The 17,576-nt window shown below is 37.0% G+C and overlaps 1 long non-coding RNA gene across 1 annotated transcript; it reads right to left on the reverse strand.

Annotated features, from left to right (window-relative positions):
* Positions 1-11,662: 11,662 nt before the first annotated feature.
* LOC147524235 (uncharacterized) lies at positions 11,663-12,937 on the reverse strand. The gene is made up of 5 exons (XR_015196912.1): positions 12,869-12,937; positions 12,735-12,801; positions 12,594-12,662; positions 12,079-12,139; positions 11,663-11,881 (listed from the first exon to the last, which is right to left on the reverse strand). It is a non-coding gene; the product is annotated as an uncharacterized LOC147524235 (long non-coding RNA).
* Positions 12,938-17,576: the final 4,639 nt, after the last annotated feature.

Consider the following 17,576-nt stretch of genomic DNA (forward strand, 5'->3'; position numbering starts at 1 on the left):
TGAAAGTTTTGAATTTTTACTAGAAAACAAGTGCATATTATACATATCTATATCCTAACAGATGCCTTAATTACACGTGTTTCTGGAACATGGAAGAAGCATGCTTTGTCCTCAAAGTATTTAAATAAAAAGGGTAGATAAATACCATGGAAACGCGTGAAATTCTGGAACATCTACAAAAAAAAGTTAAGACATACTAATATAGAAAATAAAAACTGACGTAACTCTATAGGAGTTCCACCCGTTATGGGGTTAATAAGAATTAAATTTCTTGGGACATAACCAAACACTAACTGAAACTAAAAACTTGCCTCCTCTCCCGCTTAATTGTCATCCTCCTCATCTTCAATAAAGAAATGAGGTTCCTTCGCATCCTACCACGCCATGGTGATTTGCCAGGCTTCACGCCATTTATCATCTTCTATAGCTAACCTATCAAGCGCCACTTGGTCGGATGGGGTGTAAGGAGCAACCTAATGAGGTTGGCCTCTACCCTGGCCAAGTAATTACACGAAAAGATCAAATAATATAATTGGTGGGTCTCACAATGTCGACCCCAACCCAATCCGTGAAGCGGGCACAAAAAATAGGGAAGAAACATAGCATAATACGGCAAATTAAAACAGGCATAAGAAGGTACTTATGCCTCTTGCTATGGGCTTGGGCTAAACTAGACATTGGGTCTGGGGAATATCATAGAGTGTAAGTCCCCCAACTAAAGTAAGGAAAATATCACAAGTTTCTTCATTTACAGAAGAATAACGCCATTCCCCTCTAATGTTTAGCATGATCCAAAACATAACAGTGCCCACGTTCATAGACAGGCTACCAAGGGCGACGTTATAATCCCCTTGGTCCTCTATCCTAATGATTCCTGCCCCGTAATGCTCATGCAAATCCTCATAGTTATACATGTACATATTATCTACCAAATAGGCCCATGAATCTTGTATTTCAGCGGGCATAGCAAGTCCAAGAACAAAAGCTAGCAAGAACCTGGAAATTTCCATCGGTTCATCCCCAATGGTGATGGAAAACACTTGTTCTCCATCTAGTCTATCAAAGAACTTATAATTATCATAAAAATAAGATGTAAGTGCGGGAGAATAAAGTTCATCAGCTCTTACCATTAACGGTTCCCAGCCTACGTGTATGATCACCTTGCGAAACCAGGCACCATAAGCGTCACTTTGGAACAAGTCTTCAAAAGACTGTTCCGATATGATACGAGGGGTTGTCATCACAAAACTACTTTCTAGCACAGTTGTAACGGTCCTTGAATAACCCACGAAAAATCGGAATTTTCCGTGTCTATGGAGGTCAGGGCACGGGGTGCGCTCAACCTAAGCCTTGTATGGGCGCGGGTCGCGCTCAGGAGCAATCGGACTTATATTATTTTGGGCACGGGTCGCGCTCAGGAGCAATCAGACTTATAGTGTTTTGGGCGCGGGTCACACTCAGGAGCAAATGGACTGACAGTGTTTTAGACGCTAATGGCAACGAGAACCGAAGGCGTGCGTTCGAAGTTCTTGAGTGCTAAAGTGAAGCAGCAAAAGAAGGAAAACTTGGGAGTGAAAGGTGAGAGATGAAAGTGAGAGATGTGAGTTTTGTGTGGGGAATGAATGAAGTTTATATAGGTTTTGAGTTTCCAAAACGAATTGGGAAGTTGCCAAACAGTTTTAAGGCAATTGCCAGAAACAAAAAATTTCCAAAACCGAAAACGGAAACAACCCATATTCTTGATTCTAAAACAAACCTAATATCTTTTAGATTGAATTTAGAATAGTAACTTCTAACTCTTTTAGATTTCATCCTACCACAACATCTAATCATAGGTATGCCAATATCGGCAATATTCTCAACAATCACTCCAAAACAACTTCTAAAATTGAGGATCATATAAAAATCATGCTATAATAAATAATACAACCCCCAAATAATTCGGGAAGGTGGGATTAACAATAAAATCAACGCACAATTTGAAAAGAACCAAATTATATTAAAATTCAAATTCAAATACAATTAACTACCGAATTCAAATTTTAACTTCCGAATTCAAAAATTAACATCCAAACTAATAAAAACAAATAAAAAACAACATCAACTCATAATATCCCTAAACCACGGCTGCTAGTAGTGGATGGCACATGAGAAGGAGATGACCCCTAAGCTCCTGATGGGCCAGAGCCATCCGTCCTTCGGCGACGACGCTCGTGCCTCACAGACGCCTCCTCAGTAGAAGAACCCCCGTGTAGTGGGTAGTGTTCAAGCATATCTGCTCGGAACTTTCACTGAGCTTCCATCTCTGCCTTCATCTCTTCCCAATGCTCATCCTCGCATTGGGCACGAGTCTCGAAGTTATGATGTATGGTAGCTTGCCGAGTCTGGAGATCTTCACAAATAGTATTGAGAGAACGTATGCCACGAAGCACCGACATGCATTCTGTATCAGACGTACACCTCTCCAAGGCATCGACATCAAAACATGCCGTGTCCTCCTCATCCTCCGACTCATCTTCCTCAACTACCCTCTCTTTAGGTAACCTCCACGTCTTCTGGATACACTCCCTATAAATAGTAGGATTTTGGTGCCTTTTCAGCCAAATCCGATCAGACTTCGGAGTCACTTTCAACCTCATCATGATCTTTGTTATCAGAACAGGGAGAGGTGCAATACTCTTCCCGACTCCTTTAATCATAGTAATCAAAAACTCGAGGATAATAAAATCATACTCTCTCATCTGGAGTATCCAAAGCACGTGGAGACAATTTAGGCTGATGTCACTGACTTTCTCTTTTCCAATGACATTCATCCCAATCCACTGAGCTACAGCCAGTTGGTTGGTTCGCAGAGACGACTGGCGAACACAATCCGAGCTCGCATTGTAGTTACCCTCCAAAACCGTCTTGTTCATCAAGGTCTCGATCCCACTAACTTGGGATTCCTTCACTGTGGCCACAAGAGTGCGATCTTCCTCCATTCCGAAGATACGCGCTAACAAATTTCTATCCACTTCTCACCTTACTTTATTCACCTTAACAAAAAATTTATTCCCAACTAACTCCCTCGTCCTATAAAATTGTTGGACCAAATCTTTGTGATGAAAATCGTTCATCGTATACCACAAATGCTTCCAATCTCTACAAATCATCTCCTCACTGTAAAACAGCTCAAAGTGGTCGGCACGAAAAGCTTGTTCCGGCAAAATTCTTCGTCTTTGAGCCATTGGAGTTTTGATAGGATTTGTGGATTTAAATAAGGTAGGGAGACGAGTTTTGAAACAAACTCACTAAAAATAATGGGAGGAGGCGCGGTGGTGGCGGTGGCAGTTCGAAATTTGTGAATTTTTGTATGTTTTCGATGGTGGGAAAGGTTTGGAATGGTGTGGGAGCGGTTTGGAGGAGTTTTTGGATTTGGTTTAACTTTGGGTGTGGGTTGGGTTTGGTTTTTTTTTTTTTTTTTTTTTAGGTTAAGGTTTATAAGCTTTGTTAATGGCGGAGGTGAAGGGGAAAACTCGCGATCTATTTTGGGTTAAAGAAAGAGGACGCACGTGCATTCGAGAGTTTGGGCCCAAGCCCAATTCGATTTTTGAAATCTGCCAATTTTTCGCGCAACTTCAAACTAAAATTGTCGCTTCGTTATCGGTCCGATTTTTGCGAATGAGCTATGAAAATGATCAGGAGAGAATTTCCAATCCAATGATCCATAAAACACTCTATTCTAACTGTGGGTGACATATAAGAAGATGGAAAATGCCTCAAAGTGCGTGCATGATGTAAGTTATACGAACGAATGAAATCTAAATTCATAGATAATGTCAACCCGAAGCGAAATACAATTAAACGGCCTAAGCAACACAAATGGAAAGTTGAACAATCAAGGACGGAAAAATGAACACCCCACCCCCAAACAAATTATAGACAACAGAGTTTAAAAATTTTGTTTGGAATGTGGGTCTTTTAAAGTCAGATTCTCAAGACTTCCTAAATTACTATTTTTATGATTTTAGAATTTATTTTTATTTTTTACGAAAAAGATTTAATAGAGAAAAACAATAAAGTAATAAATGCATAATTCACACCATAGACGAACATGACTCAAAAACTGAGAAAACATGCAAGAGTGGAATACGTGAATTATGTTAACCGTGGACTTAGGATCCTGTACTTACAGCCACACACTCCATAGGGAGGGCCCGATTACCTGAATAGTGCACTAACCAATATATGAAAGTGTAAGAAAATACACCAAACAACAAAATGAGTCTTTTATAGTCAGATACTCGAAACTTTAACAAATAACTGGATATATAAATATATACTCTGCAATTTTCCATATATCAACAACCTAAAGAGTTGTGGGTCTTTCCATAAATAAATAACATGAAATGCACCTTCAAACAGAATCAAGCACCAAGACTTTCTACTATCATATAAGTTCGTTTTCCCTCTTTTACTCTTCTTTGCAGGCTTTAATCCAAGTAACGGGTCTTTTTGCTTTGGGCTTCCAAATAAGCTTTAAAACAGGTCCAAGTCCTATCTTTTCATAGCTTCAAAACCATGGCTTCTCCATAATTATCCATAAGCTCTCATGTAATCTTTAATGCTCGAAATTGCTCATTTTTGCCTCTTTAGCTCTAATATTTTGCAAAACTCTCTTTTTCACTTGTAAAGTCATAAAACATAACTTAAAAGCATGATTAGTCTACTAAGAGGGCCAAACAAAAGGTATAATTAAGGATTCAAATACATTTTTTGAACACTTATCAGGCGATCAACCTATAATTTGAATTTTGGGTCTTCCTTGGCAATTAACAATCACAGTTGGAGAAATTTTGTTACGCTGGTCCGCCTCTTTTTGGGTCCATCCTAAGTAAAGTTGGTGGTGGTGTCAATGTAATGACCCTGATCTAATTAAGTAGTTCGATTATCCGAGGTACTAATTTGAGGAAACAAGCTCCTTCTTAGAGAATCCAAATTGTAAATTAATTTCATAAATGAAAGAACTATATGGCCCAAGAAAAGAACATAAGTGAATGTCTATGATATCTGAACATATATAGAATTGATTAATGCTACTATAAAGTTTCAACCACGTGATTAAAGATCACATAAAGCTAATTCTTTGGTTTCTTTTGGCAAAGGGACAAGGGTAAATGAGTAATGAGAAAATGACTCCCATTATTTAAAAAGTACGATAGTTAGAATAAAGAAAGACAATGTTAAAGTTGTTTTGATACAAGTGATTCCCTTGCATAAAAAGAACACATGGTTCCATTACCAACTTAAACATGTTGTGTTGAAATAATATGATAAGAGTGCTAGGGACATATACAAAATTTAACATAAACAAACCGATCATGATCGTTAGCTTAGTGCAATTGATAAACAATAAATATAACAAAACTAATTTTTTTTTTGTAGACCTATTCAATACATGAAACATTTCCACAAAAGAGATCAGATTGTTATATTCTAAAATTACTAATTACGCCAAATATAATATCCAATTAACTTCGACAAAAGAACGATTCACAATACTTCAATTTGTTAACAACATTTGATGAATGCATATAGAAATTTTAGATTTTGGTATAAATTTTTTGTACCTGGCCAAAAAAAAGTTAGCGAATCAAAAATTGTTGAAAGTGTCTACAATCATATAACACCCTACCACTCACCACATGTCAATGGTGTCCCCACTTACGTCACCCGCAGGCACAGGTCCAAAGCCTGCTCATACATGAGTGTGGGGTTTTAACTCAAAAAGCCTTAACAGTAAGTAGGAAGCAATCCAATATATCCAAGATTCAAGATGGCTTCCTATCAGATGTGAGACTAACCACGGGGGATTAAACTCATTGAGGGTATAATCCCACCACCTTAGGAGAGAGTCGTCTGATCCTGATACCACTTGTAACGCTCCACCGCTCACCACTTGCTGATATTGTCCCCAGGTGTCACCAAAAGGACCTGGTCCAAAGCCTACCCATCCATGTGCGTGGAGTTTTCACTTTTAACTCAAAACCCATTGACTTTAGTAAGTGGGAAACAATCAAATATATCCCAGATCCAAAACAGCTTCCTACCAGACATGAGACTAAATCCACCAAGAGTATCACAATCCCACCACCTTAGGAAACAATTGTCCTCGGTTCCCATACCACTTGCAATGCCTCACCACTCACCACATGTCAATATTGTCCCCACCTACAACACCTAAAGGCCCGGTCCAAAGCCTGCACATATATGAGTGTTAGGTTTTAACTCAAAAGGCTTTGACATTAGTAAGTGGGAAGCAATCTAATATATTCGGATCCAAAACTGACTTCATATCAGATGTGAGTCTAAACCATATGGGGGTATTAACTCAAAAGGTCTCAACATTAGTAAGTGAGAAACAATCTAATATATCCAGGATATAAGACAAATGTGAGAATAAATCATGTGGTGGTCCCATATGGTTTATCCTAAGATCTGTTGGTAATCTTTTGCCTACAATTAATGTGCTCCCCCAGTTTGGTTTGGGCTATGAGTAATGCCCAACCTAAGCTTAGAACATAATTGTATCTTTAAGAAATTGGTCCCAAGGCCCATTTTGGATTCAAACAACTCTAGAGAACAGAGTTTTTTTATAATGACTCACAAAACCATTTTTATCAATGAAATAACTCACGAATTTAGGATTTTTTGGAATGAACATATCAGGGGAATGCTCTAATAGGGACCTCTAATGGGCGATATTAGGGTTGAGGGGTAATTCAGTCATTTGCCAATAAAAATAGAAAAGCATGCCAATTTCAAAATACTTTAGGGATTTTGCAACCACACGTACTCTTTAACACACCAGCTAAGGAGTGCAATGAGGGAGACGAGATTAAGAGCAACACCCCAACAAGTGAGGATGCAAAAATCAAATTTGCTAAGTCGATACTTGTTAAGAAGTACGAAGAAGGTTTGCTGGAGAGATTTAGGAAAAGGCTAGATCTAATAAAAGCTAGATCTGATGGGAGCTGGACGAACCAAAGTAGATCTGATGAGAAATTCATTGTGGGCAGTTTTGTGGGCAGAAGATTGGGGTTTAGTTATGTCAAAGATATAGTTCAAAGAACATGGAAGGTGAAGAAGTTCATCATGAGAACCTATGGCGACAGCATGTTCACTTTTGAGTTTGAAAGAGATGAAGATAGAAGCACGGCTTTGGACATCGGTTCATTCCATATTGCGAGTCATTTGTTTGTAGTCAGACCTTGGAAACCTTTTGTTGAAGCTAAAGCAAATGAACTGAAGACCATTCCTATATGGGTAGTTATGAAGAAATTTCTAATGGAACTATGGAATAAGGAAGGGTTTAGTAAAGTAGCAAGTTTTATTGGAACGCTAATGTTCGTTATTAAGCCTACTGAATCAATGGCAAGAACCTCTTACGCAAGAGTGTGTGTTGAAATAGACACGGATTGTACCTACCCTGAAGGACTACCAGTCATTGTGGATCAGAAAAGAAGTTTTACTATACCATTTGAGTACAACTTGAAGCCGGTAATGTGCACTTGATGCAAGGTGTTTGGACATAGTGTTTTGCAATGCCCAAAGACAGAACATGAGAAGAAAGTAAAGCATACAGTATGGCTACAAAAGGAAAAGGCGACTCAATGTGAGGACACAAACAAAGAATGCATTAGTGGGGATGAACAGGGAAAGAAACTAGATGAGGATACTCGGGTTGACCAAGTTCAACAAATTCACAACTTGGAGCAAACTGAAGACAAACAGGGAGGCCAGCAGTGTAAGAACTCTGAAGAAGTGAAAGAAGCTCACAATGTCTATGCTAATAAAGAAGGTGAGTGCAAAACTCCTAACTGAAGACACTCAATGAGAGCCAGAGAAGATCACCACATGATTCAGCAAAGGATGGGAAAAGTAAGTACAATTCAGCGAACCCAAAGTACTAGTCCAAAGGAAATTATTGGAAAGGACTCGAGTCCTAATACAAGAAGGAACAAAGGAAGAGGGTTAAGTGGCAGTGATATCTCAGGTACACTAGGTGATCCAGGCAACACTGAAGGTAGTCACGTTAAATACCATCGACCTCAGCAATGATAGATCCTATAGAATGCACAGTGGTGGAGGAAATAAGTTTTAGGAGTATTGGGCCAAAAACAAGCCCATCAAATGAGACAACTTATATCAAGGGAAAGAGCAAGCAACAAAGGCATCCAAGAAAGAGGATGGCAACAAGATTGGTCATGATAATACTAGCCTCCTTAGACACCCCCACCTGCTTAAATGATCAAGATTGATTGCTGGAGAGTGAGGGAACTCAATAAAGCTTTTAAGCAAGAGATGGAACAAGGACCAGAAAAGCATAGACACCTGGAATGCGGGAGTAAAATTTGATGAGTCTGAAGGTATTAGGGAAGTAGCAAGAAGAAGCATGTCTGTTGTGGAGGGACAACTACAGGAGCGGGAAATTGTGGAATGACTTATATTCCAGAATATTTCGCAATATTTCAAAAGGTGGCAGCTCATTATGGTACTAAGGCATGACAAGCAAACTGAACCCATGGCCATGGTCTATTCACAAGTGGAACTCAGAACTTGTGGCAAAGCATATGCAAGAGAATATGGAATCAAACTTGTACTTTGGGAAACAAATAAACTAGCTGATAATTTAGATATATATATATATATATATATATATATATACACACAGCTAGTTACATAGAGTTACTTTCCAGTGAGAGTGAGAATGTAACAACTATGATTTATTTTTATTATTAATAAAAGGGGTATGGGACCTCTATAAAAACCTCGCTTATTGATAAAAAAAAATTTAAATAACTCACGAACCCAATTTCTTGATTTTAATAACCCTCAAGGACAAAATAAGTTGGCCCGATTTATTTTATATTTCTTAAATACCACTTTAACCCTTCCATGTTAATAAATAAAATTATGAGTGAGAAAACCTAAAACCCCTTTCTTCTCCAACTGACCAGACTTTTTGATTCATGACGCACCTCATCAAACTACAAATCGAATTCCTTCCTTGTTTTAATCAAACGAAATTACGAGAGAGAAAACCCAAAACTAAAGTCGAGAAATAGATGAAGTTGTGCGAAGCTTCTGTTATTTTAAAGAAGTTGAACAAAGATGGCAACCATTATCCAAAAAATCAAAGACATTGAAGATGAAGTACCACACCATTATCATTTTATCTCTTTTTTCTTCTTTTTTTTAATTAAACCCTGGTGGATCTTTAGGTCAAATGGTCGAGCACTTTGGAGATATCCAAAGGTGATGGTGGTTGGATTCCACCAAGATCCTCTAAAATTTTAACGTTAATCAAACAATGATTGTTTACTTTTTACTGTTGAACCCGTATTGTTCATACCTACTTTAAGTATGAACACGTATTGTTCATATTTGTTTTTGGTATAAACATTTATTGTTCATATCTGCTTTAGGTTTATGTTTTTTTGTTGGTATGAACACGTATTGTTCATACCTAAAGTAGGATGAATAATCAATGTTCATATCTGTTTTGGGTATGAACATTTATTGTTCATATATGTTTTGTGCATGAACAATCAATGTTCATATCTGTTTTAGGTATGAACATTTATTGTTTATATATGTTTTGGGTATAAACAATCAATGTTCATATCTATTTTGGGTATGAACATTTAGTATTCATATATGTTTTGGGTATGAACAATCAATGTTTGTATCTGTTTTGGGTTCATGTTTTTTTTTGGGTATGAACAAGGATTGTTCATACCTAAAGATGGAATGAACAATCAATGTCCATATCTGTTTTGGGTATGAATATTTATTGTTCATATCTGTTGTATTCATAGTCCAATAGGTATGAACACTCATTGTTCATAGATAATGTTCATAATTATGGGTATAAACAATGATTGTTCATATCTGTTTTGGGAATGAACAGTTATATATTGTTCATATCTGTTTTGGGTTCATGTTTTCATAGCCACAATCAATGTTCATAGTTGATGTTCAACATGGGTAGGTATGAACAATCTGTAGGAACCGTTATTTCATAATGTAAATTTCTACAAACCGTGAAAACCATGCGCAGCGGAATTAATGGTGTTCACAATTTTGATTGGAAAACATACCTGTAGATCAGCTGTGATAACTCTGAGAATCTAGAATCAGCAACCTCTTGATCTTCTGTTGTATTCCTATGCACAGAGTGGACGTTGTGTGGGCAACGATCTTCCAACCTCTTCTTTCTCACTTGGCCTCTCTCTCTCTCACAACCTTAGAACCGAATTGGATCTATTTTTGCTTGAGTGATGTCTGAGAAAAAACGGCCAGAGAAAGAGGTTTCTTTTTATAGGCTACAACAGGGACCATGAGGAGAAATTAGGGTTGGGCCTCCTGACGGGCTTGGGCTTCTCATGTTCACCCAGAACACACAGCCAAAGTCTGTCAACAAATGGCTTATTCCAGTAAAGGCCATTGTTGCACTACCGCCCTAATCCCAAATTAAGTGTCAGCATTTATGGGCTCCATATTATATGCTCATTGATCTCCCCGTGTTTAAGATATCGAATGCCCGTTGATTAAGTCAAGTTACTGACAACTATATTAATCAACTTCTTATGTCCTTGAGTAGTACCACTCAACCTCATTGTCATGTCGGATCAAATCCACCTGCAGGGTTTACATGACAATCTTTATGAGCTCCTCAAGGGGACATCATCAGCCCGACTTCTTGCGGGACACGGATTCCTTCTATAATCAATAGCACACCTTACATACAATGTCATTACCCAATCCATCGAGTTTGTTGATTCACAAGTGAATCTCACTCATTGATAATTTAAAGCAATGTACAATGCATGTAAGTGCCCATCATTATATCCGGATTAAGAGGACATGCATCCATAATAACAGAGGTGTTTGTTCTCTTATATAGTCAGTATAAAGAGAAACATCCTCACTTGGTCCTGTTCAATACACACAAAGTGTACTAGTGTAATCCTATAGTCAAGATAGACTAATACTAGATTATACTACAACCATATCAATGGTTTGTCCAAATCCATCTAGGTTGTGAACGTTTCACTACAGCAGAATAGCACTTTTGTGACGGCTAGGAGGCGTCAGAAATATTTATTGTGACGCCTACAAGGCGTTGGAATTTAGGCATCTGTGTTGGTGTCAGAAATATTTGTGACGCCATTATGCCATCACAATTCACATATTTACTGACGCCTGTACGCCGTCACTAAATGTGTATTACTAACGCCTGTATGCCGTCACTAAATGTGCATTACTAACGCCTCTACGCCGTCACTATTGAACTTTTGAATCGCCTCAAACACTGGCACTATAACTTGGTGCCAAAACAAATTAACGCCTCAGTACCGTCAGTAATCATAAATTTGTCTTTTTTTTTTTAAATGCTTACTGACACCTGTCAGGCGTCACAAATTATTATTTATTTTAAAAAAAAATTTGTTTTTGGTTTCCATTCTTATATTTATTTTTTTTTTTCCCCTGAAATCGCCTGCATAAATACAACCACATAAACCCCAAACATATAATATAATTAAGACTTGACAAGCAATTATACACAAGGAAAATCTTAGTAATAACCATCACCAAAATTTGACTAAGTATATATATCACTAAATGAATAACATGTAAATTAAAAGATATAAATGTATGGATATAGCAGAATCTACCAACATACTATTTCAATATAATCCCTATACAACAACTCAATATCACATCCTAAGAAGCAAGAGCATGGGGTCCTTGACGATTCTCTTGGCGGTCTCGCTCTAAAACATACACACCCTGGACCAAGCTGGAAGCTACAAATCTTCGGTGATGTGTATTTTTCCTTCATAAAAAGAAAAAAATTCATTACAACTAGACCATAGTCAATACAAGCTAAGGAACCACTAAAAGAAGTTATTGATTAGTCAATATACACAATTTTCACTAACCGTGTAGTCGCAACATAATATGCTCTTCCACATGCATGATTTCACAAAAAAAAATGAAGTTTACTAGCATTTAGACAGTTTAGAGTAGAACCTTTTCAGCACTCCTAAACCTCGGCTTCCAACCACAAGAGAATCAAGCTTCAAGTCATCAACTGCATCACAAGAGAATCAAGTTTACTTCTTGTCTAATAAGAGACTATGCACCCTAACCTTCACCTACAGAGAAATTAAACTCAGCTACAACTTCTTTTGAAAAAATATTAATCGTTGTGTCGAAGAAGATGCACCTTTCAATGTTTGTTTACTACAACATTATCTAGCTTGTAAAGAACAATTATGCTAATTTAAAATTTCTAAAATTATCATTGATCCACGAGAGAGGAAAAAAAAACACCCAACTCTTATCAATAGTACAACATATAAATTATTAGATTATATGTAAAATGTATCCATGAATAACATAAATGATGTGATCTAGTTACCAAGACAACAAGATCATAAGTAATTAAAAAAGTAATAGTTCAATTTCGAACTACTCACCTTTCAAAGAAAGAATTCTAGAATTAAACAAAATGGGCTATAGTATGCAAAAGACAGAATTTTGACCTTCACTTTCTTGAATACATCTCTAAATCCTAACTCTCTAAGCACTTGCTCGCAAATTCTGCAGAGAAGCTACAAAAATCCAGAAAATACAACTTTAGCAACTGAGCCTTATACTCCTAAAAGCTACCAAGTTTTACTCACAACACAATCAGGAGGCCCGCCATGGCTTTCAGGATCTTTCTTTATGTCCTCCAGTAACTCTGTATACCTAATAATACACAGAATTATCAGAAAAAAATCCAACATATATATTAAGCAACACTTTATAGTAGTACCTTTGAGCAAACTTTTGAGCCTTAGCAGGAGCATCAACAACACTAGTGTCACTTTCTGCCCTTTGTCTGCCAAGAAAATAATTAGGATTCATCAAAGCGGAATCAACAGTAATAGGCCTTCTCAACGACTAATTAGGCATACTCATATCAATAATAACAACACTATTTTGCGGTGATGTTTCTCGTACACATATATACTTATCTAATTCCATCGTTACATGTGTAATCCCAATACTAGGCAACTACAAATCACATAAAAACATAATTAGCTCAACATTCAATAATTCATATTCAACAAATCTAAAGACTAACTAAACTTTAATCAATCAAATCGATATTGAAACTAAATAGATCACATCAAAATGCCTGGTTAGCAAATCTCTTCCGAAGTTGCTGCGCTAAAAGAACGACATCAATCTGCAAGAATTGGACTTATTTTAGCCCTAACAGTCCCATATAAAACAGCAAAGGTAAGAGATTTCATTGAACTAAATAACAGCTAAATATATACACCTGTTCACTTATGTTGACATTTTTACTAACAAACGCCAGTTCTAGTGTTAGCAAGGCCATGTTGAAATCATATCTTGGAACAAATCTACAGAGGATAGAACATAATTATTACAAAGGTAATAAAAGACAATGTGGTGGAAGATGTCAGTTAGGTTGTAGAATCTTAACTCCTACTAGGTAAACCTAGCCATTTGGATCATACTATTTTTTTATTTGGATCAGAATTATCTTTTACTGATTAACGATTAAAGAAAAAACATCCCCCATTCCCCAATATACTACAATAAAAACGTAAAGAAATTACCCACAGAACACAACAAAGTAGTTCATGGTTTCAAAATTCCATTATCTGCTTAAAAGAAAGAAAGAAAAAAAAATAATAGAAAAAAATAGAAAAAATGAAAAAGATGCCCCCATTGCAATTACATCACCTTTCATGTGCCAGAAGCAAGATTAGAGAAAATAATTAAAAAAAAAACGAAACAAAACGAAACACACTTAAAATATATCAAGGTAAGTCACTTGCTAGTGGTACCTCCATTGTAGCCAGTTGAATATGAAACAAAGACCCTTTCCAAGTATATGTATGAGAGCTCTCTTGGTCTGTGGTTTATCACAGAAATACCAACAACTCCTAATTCGATAATAAACTCACGAAGGTGCAAGTATCATTCTCAAGATCTTGGTTAGCATACATGAAGTGTTGCAATTATAATTGGTAAACTTCCTTCGAGAGAAACGATTGTGATGTTACATCTTGAGTGAACCTAGCAATTATTAAGTCCCCAATTTCTACAACGTGAAACTTTACTTCTAGTGCACTTTCCTCACGAAGAAGATTTCTCCATCCTTGTTAAGTTAAATTGGTGAACAACAGTAATGCTTCCACTTTGAACTTTTGTATCAATCATTTTTTGACTATAAGGATCCTCCCACGAGAAATTTGTGGTAGAAAGAGGCTCTAACAGGATCCAGGCATCATCACCTAATCCAGATTGTCTAATGTTATTCTTTTGTTAACTGTTCTATTCTCAAATCTGTCAAACCAAACTCCAAATGGTCAGCTGTCATATAGATAAAATTATTCAAAAAAAGTGAAACATACAAACATTCCTTGATTTGTATGTAAATATGCACCCAAACCAGGAAAAAAACAGTCAATTATGAGCACATGATGAAGATATTTTGAAACCATGTAAGAACCTATTGGTTGAAAGGGCACTTTCATAACTTAATTGGCACCATCCAATTTGAGTTGATCAGGCATACAATCGGTTATGTCCATTTTCTTGATAGTTTCTTGTGGTGGGCGGATTCTTCATAAACACGTTAGAACCACGGACTACGTGTTTTGTATAGTAAGATTTATTGATGCCATAGAAATGCATACAATAATATAGGCCAAAGCCATAGACCCTTACCCCCACTAGTAAGAAGCTAAAGAAGGCTATGCATAGAAATTGTATAGGGGACGGTATAGGCGGTGGAATTTAATACGGTCTGCAGACCTTACCTTACGCTAAACAATATTAGTACTTATATAATAAGGACATACCCTAAGGACCATCTTCGGACCCTAAACGAAATACAACTAGAAATCTTGATCCCTCCTCATAGCCTCGGATCTCGTCTTGGGGAATCTCCTAGCTCCATTCTGCTTCCTCAAAACCACGAAAAGGTATCCTCTTTCATAATTTCAAAAGGAATACACCATTCTGTATCACCCAATCGGACCTACACACATCGATCACACATTCAAAAATATTTCTGTGTAATTAGTTGCTTATATAGAAACTCTGAAGAAGCCTAGAAGTTAAGTTTCACATCAGTTCACAATTGTAAGTGTAATTGGATAGGATCAAACATATATGTTTATCCTATTGTTAACTTAATGTTGTATTTTGGGATTTCAGGTTTAGTGTTGTGTTCCTCAATGGTTTTGTGTACCATGTAATTGCATTAGGACACAAGTTTCGTGTTGCTGTAAGCTATATTCGTTAACGCTAGAGATCTGTTGATGGCGTAGTAGTTAGTACAACCAAACTATAAGGGGATGGCTACCATTCTCTAATTTTAGAAATTTATGTCAAGTATGGAATAAATTATAAGCATATAAGGAACAAAAGGAGTAAGACAATAGGTTCATTGTTGCTCTCACAACGTACTTTCGAGACATGAGAAATCAGGAACGTAAATCACAGTTTCTTTCTCAGACAAGTAGCAAGTAATAAAAAACTTCCGCTAAGCAACACGCACGCACATAATTGAACCACATTACCACAATGACGTGAAGATGAGAATGCTTACCATTTTATTAAGATCCTTGGGGCTTGGTAAAAACATTGCTTGGAAAAGCATGCTGTAGAGAAACTAGACGGTCACCCAATATTACTTTGCCACCATACTTCATTGCTTCTTCAAATGCCACACGAAACTCAGAACGAGGAAAAACCTCGAGCTTATTAGCAACCTAAAATCCAGGTCCACAATTAATCAAACAAACATTTCTAAGATCCAAATCATTTGCACTTGAACTGATGAGGAAGAAATGTAAAACCCATGTATTCTAGAAACGCTATAAATTCATTAAATATAGGACATGCCTTGGCAAGAAATCAGTTGTATAGAACTCCAAATAAGTTCATGTTCCTCTTCTTCCAAATAGCTTCCTACCCCTAAATCGAGCAACAGTAGCACCACCAACACCAACACCTAAATCGAGCAGCAGACCTATAGAAATTCTATTATACTCAATGGCTCACTTTAAACATTGATGAATTAGAAAAAAAAAGTTTTTGGCTAATTACCTTGCTGCCCAATGCAAAACCCTCAAACTTCTCCACCTCTACCTTGTCCAAGAACCTGAAATGATATAATAAATCAATCAATCCATGGTAATAATACACAGTAGTCACCTTTCTCTCTCCTCCTTTATCCGGGCTTGAGACCGGCAATGCAAATTCTTTATGAGTTGCATTGGCGGAGTTAAAAAAGGGTTAGTAAACTCAACTCTAAACCTACAAAAGTAACCACAATACATATGAACAATCAATGGTAAAGAGCATACATACATATATAAACAAAAAGAGTCCATTCACTACTAAACATATCCATGAACAAAAGGTCCAAACAAGACGCAAACTAACAATAGATAAATTGTATGTCCCTCGTACTTGAGTTCCAAATTAAAATAGAACAAAAGCAAACGAAATTAATCTTCATATTGCAGCCTGCCTCCAGCCCAAATCAAGAAGCCTCCATCATACACAGGAGCATCACCAACCAAGACATTGGTAATATAGACAACCTTTTCATCTCCCATAATATCTCTAAAATGACATTTTTGGCTGTCAGTCTTAGCATACCCATTAGCCACGTGTTCACATTTCCTCCCCAATATCTTCACATTCAGGTAAGAAGTCAATCTAGAAGGAGGGTTCAAAGATCCATTTTGATTAATCAAATTTGGAGCTTGCTGAGTACGAAGGACAGGGACAGGGACAGAAGTAGAATCAACTTCATTTGTAGGTGTAGATGGTTGGCCATTTGCCGATCCATTAAGCCTCACATGTTCAAGAATACCCTATACACAGTGAACAACAACAATTACATAAATAAAAAGAAGTTACAATTATGGCAAAACAAGAAATAGCGCACGGCACGTCATAACTTACCGCCATCATATTCTCCATTCTCGTTTGGCCAGCCAAGAGGTTTCCCACTGTAGACTTAACCTCAGCTAATTCATCCTCGAGCTTCGATTTACTTGAGCTCTCCTGTTCAACTAGCTCCTCTATAATAGCAAACTTATGCAGTTGTTTGTTAGACATGTAAGAGCTCAATCCACGAGTACGACTCCCTTTATCCTTCCCAAAAACTTAAGCCAATGGATCACATGTGATGTCGTAAACCGCTTCACCCCCATGTTCACTTGCTAACTGACCATCCGTTCTTCAACACTTGTAACTCGATCCTGAAATTTTTGGGGCATATACTTGAGTATGGATTGCAAGACTTAATTAAGATAAAATATTTTACAAACTCACATAGTATTCTTGGGCACACTCTAAAACAGTCCCATCTCAATGTTTATGACCATATTTTCAACTATCCGTACGTCTATGCTTCTTCTCTAGATTAGCTTCATCCTACACAAACAAGTATACGTAGAAAGTTATTAAGTAGTAGCAAATGA

The sequence above is a fragment of the Coptis chinensis genome, chromosome 1, assembly GCF_015680905.1.
Source record: "Coptis chinensis isolate HL-2020 chromosome 1, ASM1568090v1, whole genome shotgun sequence".
Classification (NCBI taxonomy): Eukaryota; Viridiplantae; Streptophyta; class Magnoliopsida; order Ranunculales; family Ranunculaceae; genus Coptis; species Coptis chinensis.